Source organism: Athene cunicularia (genome assembly GCF_003259725.1).
Source record: "Athene cunicularia isolate RWA chromosome 1 unlocalized genomic scaffold, athCun1 chr1_part1, whole genome shotgun sequence".
NCBI lineage: Eukaryota > Metazoa > Chordata > Aves > Strigiformes > Strigidae > Athene > Athene cunicularia.
This window is the reverse complement of record NW_020799091.1, coordinates 61217141-61230897: the sequence shown is the minus strand read 5'-3', so window position 1 is coordinate 61230897 and position 13757 is coordinate 61217141.

The window sequence follows — 13757 nt, the reverse complement described above, 5'->3', positions numbered from 1 at the left end:
ACCTAAGAAACATGCTTGTGTGTACATTCCTTGGTATGTTCTTGTTTTGTCATTTCTTTGTATTACCTTGCATCTTTTTCACGGATGGAATATTTATGTCAGAAGAAAGAAACTGCAAGCTCTGCATGTTTTATATCATGTGCATGCTATCTAATGATATTTTAATCACTGATTGCAAGACAAAAAGCCTAAGAAAATGCATTACTAAGAACAATTCCATACAATTATTTATCAGACCATGGAATAGCAAGTCAATGTATACTGACGCATTACCCGGTTTCAGATTAAGGGCACACAAAAGGCAGACCTGCATTGTATTTTAAACACCCAGGCTGCATCATTCTCTGAGCACAATTTCTGCATTACTTTTCCAAGAACAGACGCCCAGGAATTTGACTACTACTTCTTCAAGAAACCTACAGTGGAACTACAGTAAAATATTTTTAAAATAATATTTTAAGAAAACTGTGCTCAAAGATTCATGTTTGCTTTCATGTGTCATGCTTACCAGTCATCATTTCACTGAGTGACAGCTCCTGTAAGGGGAAACTGATAGCCCAGCCATATTTAAATCTTTCATTTCTCTGCAATTTACATGTATACTATTTTTATATGTATACAAAATGTATATTGTTTTGTATACATACCATTTTTAACAGCTAGGAAGTGCTAAAGGGACTACAAAGAGAAAAGGGTCTAACTCATTAGTGAGGATTATTAATTCAAATTCTATTAACTATGCTGCAAAGTTCCCATAAGAGCAGAAAGATATATATTCACAGGCTTCCAGTGATCCATTAGCAAAACCCTTAGGTGAAATCTCTAAGCTCCTAACGGCCACATATTTCAAATTTGGTTTTAGGTAAAATACACACAATGGTTTTGCAGAACTAATTATTTATGCTTTTTTTTTTTTTTTCCTGAAAACATCATTTTTCAAAAGAAAAAGAAAAAATCCAGAAATAACATGGGGAAATAAGGATAAATTATATAAATCACAATACAGTAATTACATTACCATGGAAACTTTTTATTGTAAAGCTCAGAAGTCCGAAGTAATTAAAACTAGCCAGACTTTCTTTCATACCTATGCAACACTAGGTCAGTTTGGGCCATATGGCTTATAAAATATACAGAGTGTTTTAAGAGGTAATGTTAGTCATAGTTCATGAGCAAGTGTCAAGTAGTCTGACAGAAAGCCCTTTGAGCAATACTTTTTGGCAGAGACATTCCTGACAGGTTCATCTCTGGTGGTACTGTCAGGCAGACATACTGCCGTGTCCAATAACATCACATTTCCACCAACCCACGCTGGTTAAAACCAAGATTTTCTGCAAACACTGGTGAACAGGACCGATGGACAAAGGATGCTTTTCTAAAGGCAGAAATAAAAGGAAGAGAAAGTAATTCTGAATTTGGCTTGAACAATACGTGGAGAAAACGTATTTGGATCGGTCTCATTTCACATTCTAATATATGTGTTTATCTACTGAATTGCCATAGTGAAAATTCAGGGTGGTGGAACTTGGTGGCATTTATGTGACAGGTTAGATTGCATACTTCATCCCACAAGGAATGAGAGAGAATTCAACAAGGCCAGCTCCTGTATCTGGGTTGGGGCAACACCCAGTATGGATACAGGCTTGGTGATGAAGATGTTGAGAGCAGCCCTGAGGAGAAGGACTTGGGGGTACTGGTGGACGAAAAGCTGGACATGAGACAACAATGTATGCTCGAGTCCCAGAAAAGCCACAGTATCCTGGGCTACATCAAAAGAAGTATGGCAAGCAGGCCAAGGGAGGTGATTCTCCTGCTCTACTCCACTCTTGTGAGACCCCACCTGGAGTACTGCATCCAACTCTGGGACCCCCAACATAAGAAGAACATGAATCTGTTGGAGTGAGTCCAAAGGAGGGCCACAAAAATTATCAGAGTGATGGAGCACCTCTCCTATGAGGACAGGCTGAGAGTTGGGGTTGTGCAATCTGGAGAAGAGAAGGCTCCAGGGAGACCTAAGGCTCCAGGGAGACCTAATTGTGGCCTTCACATACTTAAAGGAGGCTTCTCAGAATGATGGGGACAAACTTTGTAGGGCCTCTTGCAACAAGACAAGGGGTAATAGTTTTAAACTAAAAGAAAGTAGATTTAGACTAGGTAAAAGGCAGAAATTTTTTTGTGATGAGGTAGTGAGACATTGGAACAGGTTGCCCAGAAAGATGGTGGATTTTCCATCCCTGGAAACATTCAAGGTCAGGTTGGATGAGGGTCTTAGCAGCCTGATCTAGGTGAAGATGTCCCTGCTCATTGTGGGAGGGCGGGTTGGACTAGATGACCTTTAAAGGTCCCTTACAACCAAAATTATTCTCTGATTCTATGATTCCACAGTCCCTTACAGAGAGTATCGAGGTACAGGACAGACTCTTAAATGCTGCAAGCCACTGACTTCATACTTACATCAGACTAACTGGGAACAGAGCTGCTGTCTGTTTGTCCAACACATCTCCGATTTCTCCTCTCCTAACATGCACTAGTCCATGTAAGCAGGGAAGCACATGGGGCTGTTTCACAAGGAAGGCTCTGCAACACTACACCCTAGCTGGGGACTGTGACTTTCAGCTGAATCTTTGGACTGTGCAAGCCTGTGGGGTGACATGTGCCCACCTGCAGCAGGACACTGTGCACTCCCTTCTCCAGGAGTCTGTGTGCCCAGAAGGTGTGCTCAGCTGCTCAGATATGAATGGGAGCCTGCATGTGAATGAAAGAAAGGCACCAACTTTCCAAGACTGACACCTGACAGATGGCTACCTCAAAAGGACTTTCATTTTAGAATACCCTGTGCTTTTTAAAAAAATAAAAAATAATAAAAAAAAAAATCATTTTATTGCATGAGTAATTATCATTAGTGGGCTTTGCAAAAGAAGTGAAAGTTTAAATGGAAAGAAAACAGCATTGTATATTGCTGTCAGCAGGAGTTTCTGATGCATTTTGAAAGGCAGTATTAAAGTGGCACAAAAAATGAGGGAGGAAACATCCCAGAGATATGTTAGAATGAAAACACTAAGCAGAGTAAGTGGCATGAAATGGAGAAGGAAGAGAAATGAGAACAAGGGATAACTGCACGTGCAGAGACAAGATGAACCTTGAGGAGAAGTGGCAGCTAAACCTGAGGCAAAAGGAAGCCAGAATAGGAATACTGAAGAAGAAGAAATCTGGTCCATCTGTTGGAAATATACATGATTTTCACTGCAACCTTTTTCTAGGCTGTAAAGTAAAAAACAGAGAAGAAACTACAGTCCTCATGGTGGTAGATGCCCATGTCAAAAACAAAGATTTCAAGTGTGAGAACAAAAAGATTCATGTTTCTGAGCTGAGCCCAAAGGAACATTTTGTTGTCAGTGATTTTACAAAGCAAATTGCACAATTTGCTTATTCACAAGAGAAGGGGTATTAGTCATGTTAGATATTTTCCCTGACTGAACTTCAGCAATGCAAAAGGAATTCTGAAGGGAAAAAGAAAATATATATATATATATAAACAACACTTAAAATCCGACCATGTAAACTATGGAGGTGTATCTGGACAAGCTCTAAGTGCACTGTAAAACTGCCTTCTCTGAGCACTAGGGAACACAGGCACGTTTTCACTCACAGCCCCACTGGTTTCAAGAAGACTATGCCAGTATTTAACTCTTCAAAGAGGCACAAGTGTATTTGGCCTGGGGGACAAAGACTGAGCTGATACTAAACCTGGCGATAAAACATTTAATATTGATGTATTTGATTTTGTCCAGCTTATCAGAAATAGAGATAAAATAGAATCAACGTTAGAAAACAAGATACATTTACCCTTCCGGAAAAAAACTTTGTCACTTCTCCTTATAGAAAGAAAAGAGCCACTTTCATGCTATGTACAAATCCAGCATTCAATGAAATTACAATTTTTTAATTAGAATCTTGGAAGTGGTCAGCCATCGCTAGGATAGCTATTTGTCTTAAGGTAAACACACATTTAGAGATCATCATCGTAGAGTAGACGCTACTTTCACATCTCAATTTTCAAGGCTCAAAGCTTGTCTTAGGAAAATCACCTACGAAATGTTTCCTACAATAACACAGCAAACAAAAACACTGCTTTAAAATAAGGTCTTGATGCCAAGAACTGACATGCTGCACTGTATTCATGTCATGTAAATATTTTGTTACTCTTCCAGCATATAGTTTTGTCACAAACAACTGAACATCTAATATTTTTATCATCTCAGTGTTTTATAAATCACATATAACTTTAACATTTGATAGAGAAATGCAGAACTATCTGAAAGCAATTTGAGAAATGAGAGAAACACTGTAACTACTGGTTTTAAAAACATGACAGATGCTTCCCATTTATGCCATTTTCATTCAGTGCAACAAAGCTTGCTATATTCCTTCAGATGTTACAGTTTCATTGCATTACTTATGGGTTTAAGACCTCAGACAAAAAAATGGAATGCAAAGTAACATTACCATTACTCATATATTTTGACAAGTGATACTGCTTAGCAATCAATCCTTGGCCATGCTATGCAGCTGCCAACAAGCCACTCTTCAGATAACATCTGGTAGTTGTACGCTCATCAGGAAGCTAGGGATGAGCCATAGCAGGTGCAGATACTGAGCAAGACATGCTCTATACTAACTTTCTTTACATGGATCACAGCAGAACAAAACACAGCAGTTTTTCCAAATAAATTTTCAGATGAACAGACCTGTACAATGGATGTGAGGTCTGCTTCATAGATAGCAGCAACAAACCAATCTAATCACTCAATCAATCACTCACTCAGTGTGGCTGACCCCAAGTAAACCAGACAACTTTTCCTCTTCCGCCAACCATTGCACACTTTCTTCCTTTCCCTTTTCACTGTAAATGCCTTGATTTTTCAGGAAGTAAGCAATCTCCCTCCTAGTCTTCTACCACTGGGTCAAACCCTTACAGAATAAGAAAAGTGAAAAAATCCTTTTTCTTCTTCTCCATTTACTGTTATAACTGAATGTGTATGGGTGGACTAATCTGTAATTATTTTTTAATGGATTGGAAACAGCAGATTAAAATCACAGGATGTTATTACCCAGTACTGATGAAGTTTGTAAAATTACCAGTAGAAGTTATGTGCCATGTCAGAGTACTATTAACTTCCTCCCACCCTCAAAATGAACATTTTTAGGCTGTGTGTAGATCTCTCTAGCAATTCTTTAACTGGATGAGATGAAGAAGCTATCACTTGTGGTGGGAAAGCCCAGAACAGAGTAATAACAAGGCCAAATACAAGAAAGAAATCCCAGTAGTCTCATATATGGTTAGTCCCATCTTTGGCACTGGTAGTGACTTGGTAATGAATTTCTTCATTGCAATCTGCGTATACATTTTTAAAATTAGATTTCTTATTAGATTTGATGTAAGGATGCTACAGAGAGGAGCTACAGATTTTTTATATGAAAAGCCCCTTATGAGAATGAAAATAAACTATCAAGACATGTTAAAATGCTAAGCAGAAAAACATGGCAGCCATCACAATCACCAGACACATGAAAAAATGAAAAAAACAGCCATGAATTTACATGTAGAATTATTATATGGTAAAATAGACTCACCATATTTGTATCCCAATTTTTTTTCCTTTTCTAATAGGTTTGATAGTTTTAAAACCAATAGACAAATATGACTGCACTAGAGGATGGATAAAAAGTCAGGAATAGAACAGAGGAATCTGTCTATCATTTATTGGGGCAAATGTTACTACAACAGTGTCAATCTTGAAGCACAGGTAGAAAAAACTTGAAAGGACTGCATAAGAAATTAAGATAGAAAGTGTTGATAATTTAGGAAAAATTAACTTGGACAGCTGAAAAAGCTGAAGAAGGAACTGACAGAACTGACAGAATCAGACTGTAGGACAGCACAGAGGAAGGTATGGCAATTGGTAATCCCACAGATAACTCTAATACTAGGTGTTCCGAGAAAAAAAAAAAAAAAACAAAAAAAAAACCACAACAAAGTATTGACATTGAAGATTTGGAAGGGGTGTGTGGTGACAGGAATTTAAATTAGCCAATCATGACATCCAAGAAACCAACCGAAACCAAAATACACACACACACCATATCCAAGTGCTACAGACCAAGAACAAAGTAAATCTTAGAACTAAGTTTTAACTGAAATTACAAGATACTGAGGGGAGTTCTGTAGATACAAGATGGATATTGGACACCTTTCATTGTACTGACAATTATGATGTACATAATAGTTTCAATATAAACACTGTAATCAAAATAGCATAACAGTAAGTTACGCAAAAGACCATTTGAAAAGCAAAGACTAAAATTAGGCAAAAAGGGCTACCCAAGACCTATATTATTTTCTGATCTTTCTACTGTCCTTTTTATTTCATACTAAATACAATATTGCTTCTTTTTCAGAGCCTTTCTGCACTCCAGTCTTCATGTATCTCAGCCCAACTTGTTAATGCATACTTAGCTCCCAATTTTTTCTTATGAATGAAAGACAGAGCAGAAATGGGACTTAGGGAGAGAAGGGGTGCAAGGTGTGGAAAAAATTAATGTCGCTTCTAATAAATTTACAGTGCTGCCAGATGTGCACAGTGTAGCAACACACAGCTGGGACAGTCACTCTGATTCTGCACCTTCTCTAGTCTCTGATGGCTGCATTTATTTATTTACTTCCTCTTTTTTGTCTGCATCAGTGCTTAAAGAATTCCTCACTCTCACCAGAGACCAGGTGAGAGTCTGAATTGATGAGAACAACAATCAAATCAAAGGGTATGATGATAAGAACTTTTGACATAAGATACCATGATCTAGCTTGAAGATGACATGGACAAGTAGATAAACTCAGTGAACAAGAGAGAGATGCAGTATTTACTGCATTCAGCATGAACATAATAGAATTACAGCTCATTCTCAAATTAGCAGAGAATAAACAAGGAGCTGACAAGAATTAGACAGCTGTTAGGGGAAGCAGAGGGGGAATGATAGGGGTATATAAACATGCTAGGAAATAGAGGCATGGTAAAATGACTATTTAAGGCATCAATTTATAGGGATGTCCAAACAACACTGAGAATAAAGTAAAACAACATAATTTTTAAGAAATTATGTGAGGTCAAATTAAGGACAGTCAGTGAGGCTATGAACAAAGACAGTCAGAGAGATGGTGGAAAATAACTTCTCTCATGTGGGCAGTGGACAGGTCACAGCTGAGGAGCCAGTGAATAAGAACAGAAAAAGGGAGGATCCCTCAAACACAGACTGAGAATGGTGTGGAGATTCATGAGAATTAATCAAGAAATACAAGATGCCTATTCCTCCAAACAGAAGTAAATGACTCAGGTCAGATTTCTGTGTTTTGTACAGACATGAAATATAAAGGCAAAATTACTTAACTCAGCGAGCAGCTGATTTACATGTGAACAAGCAGAGTAAAGCAGCTTTGTACAGTTACTGCACGTAACACTATAGCAGCAATAAATGTCAGCACACTACCTAAATTTAGGGAAAATTCAGATAGCTGGAACATAACTTCATGTTATGTTTCATTCCACAATGATCTGGAAACTTGTGGAACCTACTTTTACAGAATAATGCATTTCTTTTCTTACTGAAATGGATGGCTGTTCATAACAGAAGATTAATTTCTTTGCTCTCAAATGAACACTTACTTCTTTGAATCAAATACTATATTAAAAAAGTAGTTACTATTCTAATATTCTTTTCCTGGAAATACAATAGTAATTACCTTGTATTTCAAATATCAAGGGACAACTGAGAAGGTAACAAAATAGAAATACCCAAATATAATGGGGTAAAACATGTCTATAAAGAAGAATTATCCAGTGGGGTAAATCATGTCATTCCAACCAATTTATAAAGGGTTGTTTGTTTTGTGTGGGTTTTGGGTTTTTTGGTTTTTTTTTGTTTTTTTTCCCTTTCATTTATAGCAGAGTTTTCCTTGAGAAAGAAAAGAAGTATTCAGCACTCTGCCATCCTGGCAGAGGGCAAACTGCATGAGAAGTTATTTCCTTCACCCTTTAGCCAAAATACATTATGTTGAAATCAAGGTTTGCCACTCAGTGCTGTAAATTCTTAGAAGAAGAGAAAGCCACACAAGTTGGCACTGACTATAAACCATTCTTTCAGAATTCTTAGATTTTAACCTCTAAATCAGTAGGGGTTCTATCATTGCCTTCAAAGGGAGGGAAGCTAAACCCTTTAAAGTGAATGTCCTAAGATTACTGGAAAATGACATAAATGAGCTATCCTGGAAAAAAAGAATTAGCAATTATGCATAGCACACCAAGACTAATTTGCATAACATCTTTCAAATGGTTGTGTTGAACTTGGTGTTAACTGGAGACTATGCATTTATCCTTTTCTCGATACCTTTGTCGTTCCAGAACCACTTTTCCTTATCATTACCAACATATTTTTGTTAAATTCAAGGATAACACAGCAGTAGGTAATGCTAATTTGACGAGAGGAATTAGTGGGACTTTTTTCATCAACTTTAGGTCTAATCTTATGGCCTTGGCTGAAGTCAGGAGTCAATAGGGCTCAGCACCTTTTACCATCAGTCCTTCTGGGCCTTCCATCTATGTTAATCAAATGCTCCATTAACATAGGTTAACTGAACTCTGTTCTTTATGTTTTAAGGAGAAAAATAATCACATCTGCTAAAAAGTGTTGGCATTTGCTGAACCTAATTATAGTGTCTGAAACTAACACATATTTAGAGTGTTTGCTAAAGGCAGTTTCATATTAAGATGCATTTAATCATCAGAAGCAAATTTCAAAAGTGGACTTTAAACATATGAAAAAAGCTATAAAGGCTTAGCACACAGACATACCAATAATAATATGGAAAGGTCCAACGCTCTGTGATACGAAGGATTAATTTTTTGTGCCTCTAACTTTTTTCTCCTTTTGATCAGAGTACCATAGATAATACAGAAGACAAGTTATAGCTGGTTTTCTGTGATTCAGTCGAAAACGCATGACCACAGTTAGAATACCTCAAAGTTGGTACAGATCAAAAAGTGAGTAAACAGGGTCCTTCAAAGACTAACTTAGAAGATCAGTTAACCTACAGGTATTCTCATCTCAAAGCGGTTGAAATTCTTTGTACCTGGTCTCAGTCAACACCTTGTAACAAGCTGTGTGCAACCCACTTAAATGTTGGCATAAAATATGTTCATCAGTTTAAAAGGTGATAGAAAAATATGACTCAGTAGATGCAGACATTTCACAGTAAGGCCAGGGGTGACAAGGCCGGCAAGAACATTTTCCCCACTGAGTTAAACTTCTGATAACAGACCTCTGGAGTAAAGTGGATAGCTCCTGATGTACCAAAGGGAAATATATCTCAGGAGGGTTCAGGACCTACATCGTGGATAAGTGACATATTAATATACACTGAAGAGATATAAATGTGACTGAGAGCCCTGCAGACTTAAAAAAAAAAAAGAGTTGGCACTAAAAGGTGGTATTCCTCACAAGGAAGGGTGCTATCTGATGAATCCAATCTGAGACATAAGGCAAAAAGGCAGTGCCCTTGGACATGCAGCTCGGGAAATCTTCTGCAGCAAGTCAGCTGGATAGCAGAAAGGTTTTTCAGATTTCAATTTTTTAGCAACAGAATAATAGATATTTTTGTTTCTGTTGTTGTTCTTTCATGTTTCCCTCTTTTGTATAAATATTTGAAACTATAACCTATTTTTTATATTGTAAATATTTTTATTTACAAATATCTTGAACTACAAATGATTTCAAGGTAGTTAGCCAACACCAAAGCACTTTACATTAGTAATAACAATTACAATCTTAGTATAGGAGGAAAAAGGACTCTGTAGTGAGCATCTAGGTTACCAGCATAAACAAACATACTGCTACAAGCCATAAGTGTATGACAGCTACCTCATGTTGTTTCTCAGATGAGCTGGCAGCCCCTGGCTCCCCAGTGATCCTCCACCTGTAAACTGAGAGCCCTGTGGATCACCAAGATGCTCTCTGAGATGTCGCAAACAATGATGAGTGGAAAACAGACTGAATAGTTTAAAAAATGCTCTTCTTGAAACAGATATGTGAAGGGAGCAAGGTGCACTCAGATTAGCTACTAAAAGCAGAGTTACAAGCTACTCTTCTGAAACAATCCATAGCCCACTGCCAGAGATAAACAGTTGGAAGCAGCCACCCTCTCCACAGACCTTTTTCTTTCCCTTGACTCTTCCCTATACTCACAGAGGTACACAGTGGACAACAAAATGCTTTCCTCCCCAAAAGTGGCTTTTTAAAGTCCAGGTTTTAAACAACACTGGGGTTTTTAGTTACTCTCTGATTTGAGGCGGTTTGTATTGTACTCTTCTGGATCTTCTTCATAAGATCATGTCCTAGAGACTTGACAGTACTTTTTTCCTACTTTATCAGCAGGATGCCAAGAAATGGTGCTGAAGAAGATCACTGTCAGTGGTGAGGATGACAGTATCAAAGAACTGAAGGCAAGAGAGAGAGGACACGATGTGTACTGGTTCCAGTCCTGCTCTGATGAATATGCCCCGAGTTGGTCACAATGGAAGAGAAAGACACATCTGCAGCTGTTTGCTCTGTGCCTCCACTAGCTGTTCCAAACATATCAAGGGTAGAGAACCAGAGAGAAAGGTGGATGGTTGGCTGACATCTGTAGAGCTCTCATGAGCACATCCATCAGTCCAGCTCCAGTTGGCCACCTTCCTGTGACTCACAGGCTGGGGCAGCTATCCCAGGGAGGGCAGAGCTGGGGACAGAAGCCCTCAGGTGTTGCCTTAGCCCATCCTCAGGGTCTCCCAACACAGCAGCAGCATAGCGAGGGCAGGCAGAGAGGTAAAGCAGATATCTGCAGGCCCTTGGCTCACAGTCCTGCTCTGTGTATTGCAGGCTGGTGATAGCTTATCAGTCCCTGATGATGATGTTTGATGGGAATCTTGCTGTAAGACATAGGAGCAATGCTCCTCCTCATTATCAGACACCTCCTAGGGCAATGGCAGGCTGGAACATAGGAGAAAGCAAGACTGAATGACCGTGAAAAACCTTGGTGGGTAAGGAGGGGCAAAGGTGTGCCTGACTGAAATGAGATCAGAGCTGGACAGGACAGGAATGTTATAGCTGGGGAGCTGCAGCAGCAGTGCCTATCCTGGTTGAAAAACTTTTTCTCTTCAGTGAAAATTTGTGGGGGAGGGAGACCAGAGGTCCGATAGCAATGAGGTGAAGGTAATGATGATCTGACATGGATTAGCCTGAGATTAAATCACCACTTTGACTATTTGCATGGAATTCTCTTACACATGGCAATGGACTTTTTCTTGCCTGAGCTTCATTTTCTAAAAAAATCTTCCAGAATCCCTGACCATGATGGTCTCACTCTGCTTTTATTGGCTTGATGCCTTTGAGTTGTATTTTTATTCACATCCTACTACTTAGCCAAAAGAAGGAGGCAGCTCCTCCCTGGTAAGGAACAGAGCCCTTCTGCTTAGCTGTTTTGGCCACTCACTGTGTGGTTGTGTACCAAGAAGGGCACTTGTGGAATATTCCTGCTGATCAGTACATTAAGTTAATAACACACTCTTCTTCTAACAATGAGCATCTCTACAGTTGATTTCCTGTATCTCTTTGGGCCTTTTTATAAATATTCATACAAATAAATTAATCTTCTCAAGGAAGCTTTTAAACAAAAGCTGAGGACAAAATCTCTTGTGTAACTTACTAAAACAGTAGGTTTGTTGTGCACAGAGAGGATTTGCTGGCAAACACACAGAGGCTACTGTTTGAATAGGTAATGTCATGGTCCATCTACTGCTCTTGGATGACCCAATTGTACTTATCCCCTTGTAGGAACACCACAAAGAACATCAGTGTTCGTCTTTATAGAGTATGAAGTATTCAAGAAGAAAATCAGTGTGAGAACTAGACTATATTCCTTACAGTTTCTGTTCACATCCACATCTGAAAGGAATAATAACCCATCAAGGAAGACAATTTAACTACATTAATAGTGAAGTTTTGAAAGGCAGCACAAAGACTGTCTAACTCTCTATGGCACTGCAGCTCTTTGTTGATAAACTAGGTAAGGAAAGCTTAGTTATTTCAGATGATCCATGTTATTTAAATGCAGCTGAGAGATGAAGGACAGTTGTTTCACAAGTAAGAGTTACATGTCAAGGGTTGGCAATAAACTAGACAAATAACTGACACCAAAGTTTGACATGAAAATAATATGAAGGTATATGTTCACATGGAGATGTCAAGAACAGTACTGCAGAACTAACATTACATTATAGGGAGAATGTATATTATCAACAAGACATTATTTTCAAGACACTGAAAGCAAAAAATGGATAGGGAGCTACTTCTAGCAGACATAGTATACATAATCACAGAAATTAATACATAAATCACAATCTATGGAAAGGCATACAAAGATGGTGATGCTGCTAATCTACTGAAAACTTCCCTCCTGAACCAGCCACGTGACTGGGGAAAAAAAAAAAAAAAAGTATTTATAAATTTATTCAGAATTGAAATCCTCTACCATGATGGGTATTTTCCATTTCATGGCTATGATCTTATCCACAGGAAAAGCACTTGATAGTATCATCTTTCTGGCTGCTGCTCTGAAGCACAAACGTCTCTACATGAGTACACAGCTTCCATGAATTTTACAATTAAATTTGTGGTTTTCTATCTCTTCTTCCCTTAAGGAACACAATGCAAATGGCTAGGGGAATTTTACTGAGCACATGTGAGGACGGCAGTGGGTGCTGTCCCACTACAGTCCTTCTGCCTTGTCCTATCACCAATACTGTATGTGTGCAGTCAAGTACCTGCAGCCTCCCAAAAGCAAGGAAGAATGAGTTATGCTGTCACGCTGCCAGAGCTTTAGCAGAGCTCTCAAGATGCTGGTTTTTAAAGCATGACATAATGCTGCAACCTGTCCCATCCTGGTGCAATGAGAGGCTGCTGAATTCAGAGACCTATCAGATAGTACATCTCTGCCTTAAAAAACACCACAACCTCCCCTTTGATTCTGCTTATAGGTGTTATGGCAACTGGTCAACAGAGCAGCTGCCCCACTGACCAGCCCATCGTGTCCCTCACGTTTCAGGCTGGAGAAGGCCATATGTAAAGTTATCTGAGACATACACACAGCTATGCACAAGTATGAGGCACCAGATGCATGCATTTTCCAGTTGCTTCATGTGTTTGAGAATGAAGGAAGGGTACAGACATTAAAAAAGCAATTTATTACAAGTTTCTGCACAGAGAAAACTGCTGTGAACTGTGGGTACAGCTTCTCCTATTGCAGCCAAGAGCACTTACTGTAAAATGAGAAGTGTCATTAGTGGGAATATACCTCTCCTATTCCACAGCAACCGTAGCACAAAACTTGAAAGTCATAAACACAAGGACATTACCTGTATATTTGCATAAAATGGGGTGCCAATTAACTTCAGTAATATCTTTGAATCTCTGAACGACTTGAACAGATTTGGAGAAGCTTTAATTTCCTGAAAGCATACAGACTGTTTAAACATCCAAGTGTTCTCAAGCAGACACCCTTATGTGTAAAATGAAAGAAAACACCTGTAAAATGTGTAACTTGAGTTTCTGGCTTTTTATTTTTTTTTTTTTTCAAATGAAGAAATAATCGTTATCTGTTTCCAAAGTAATTT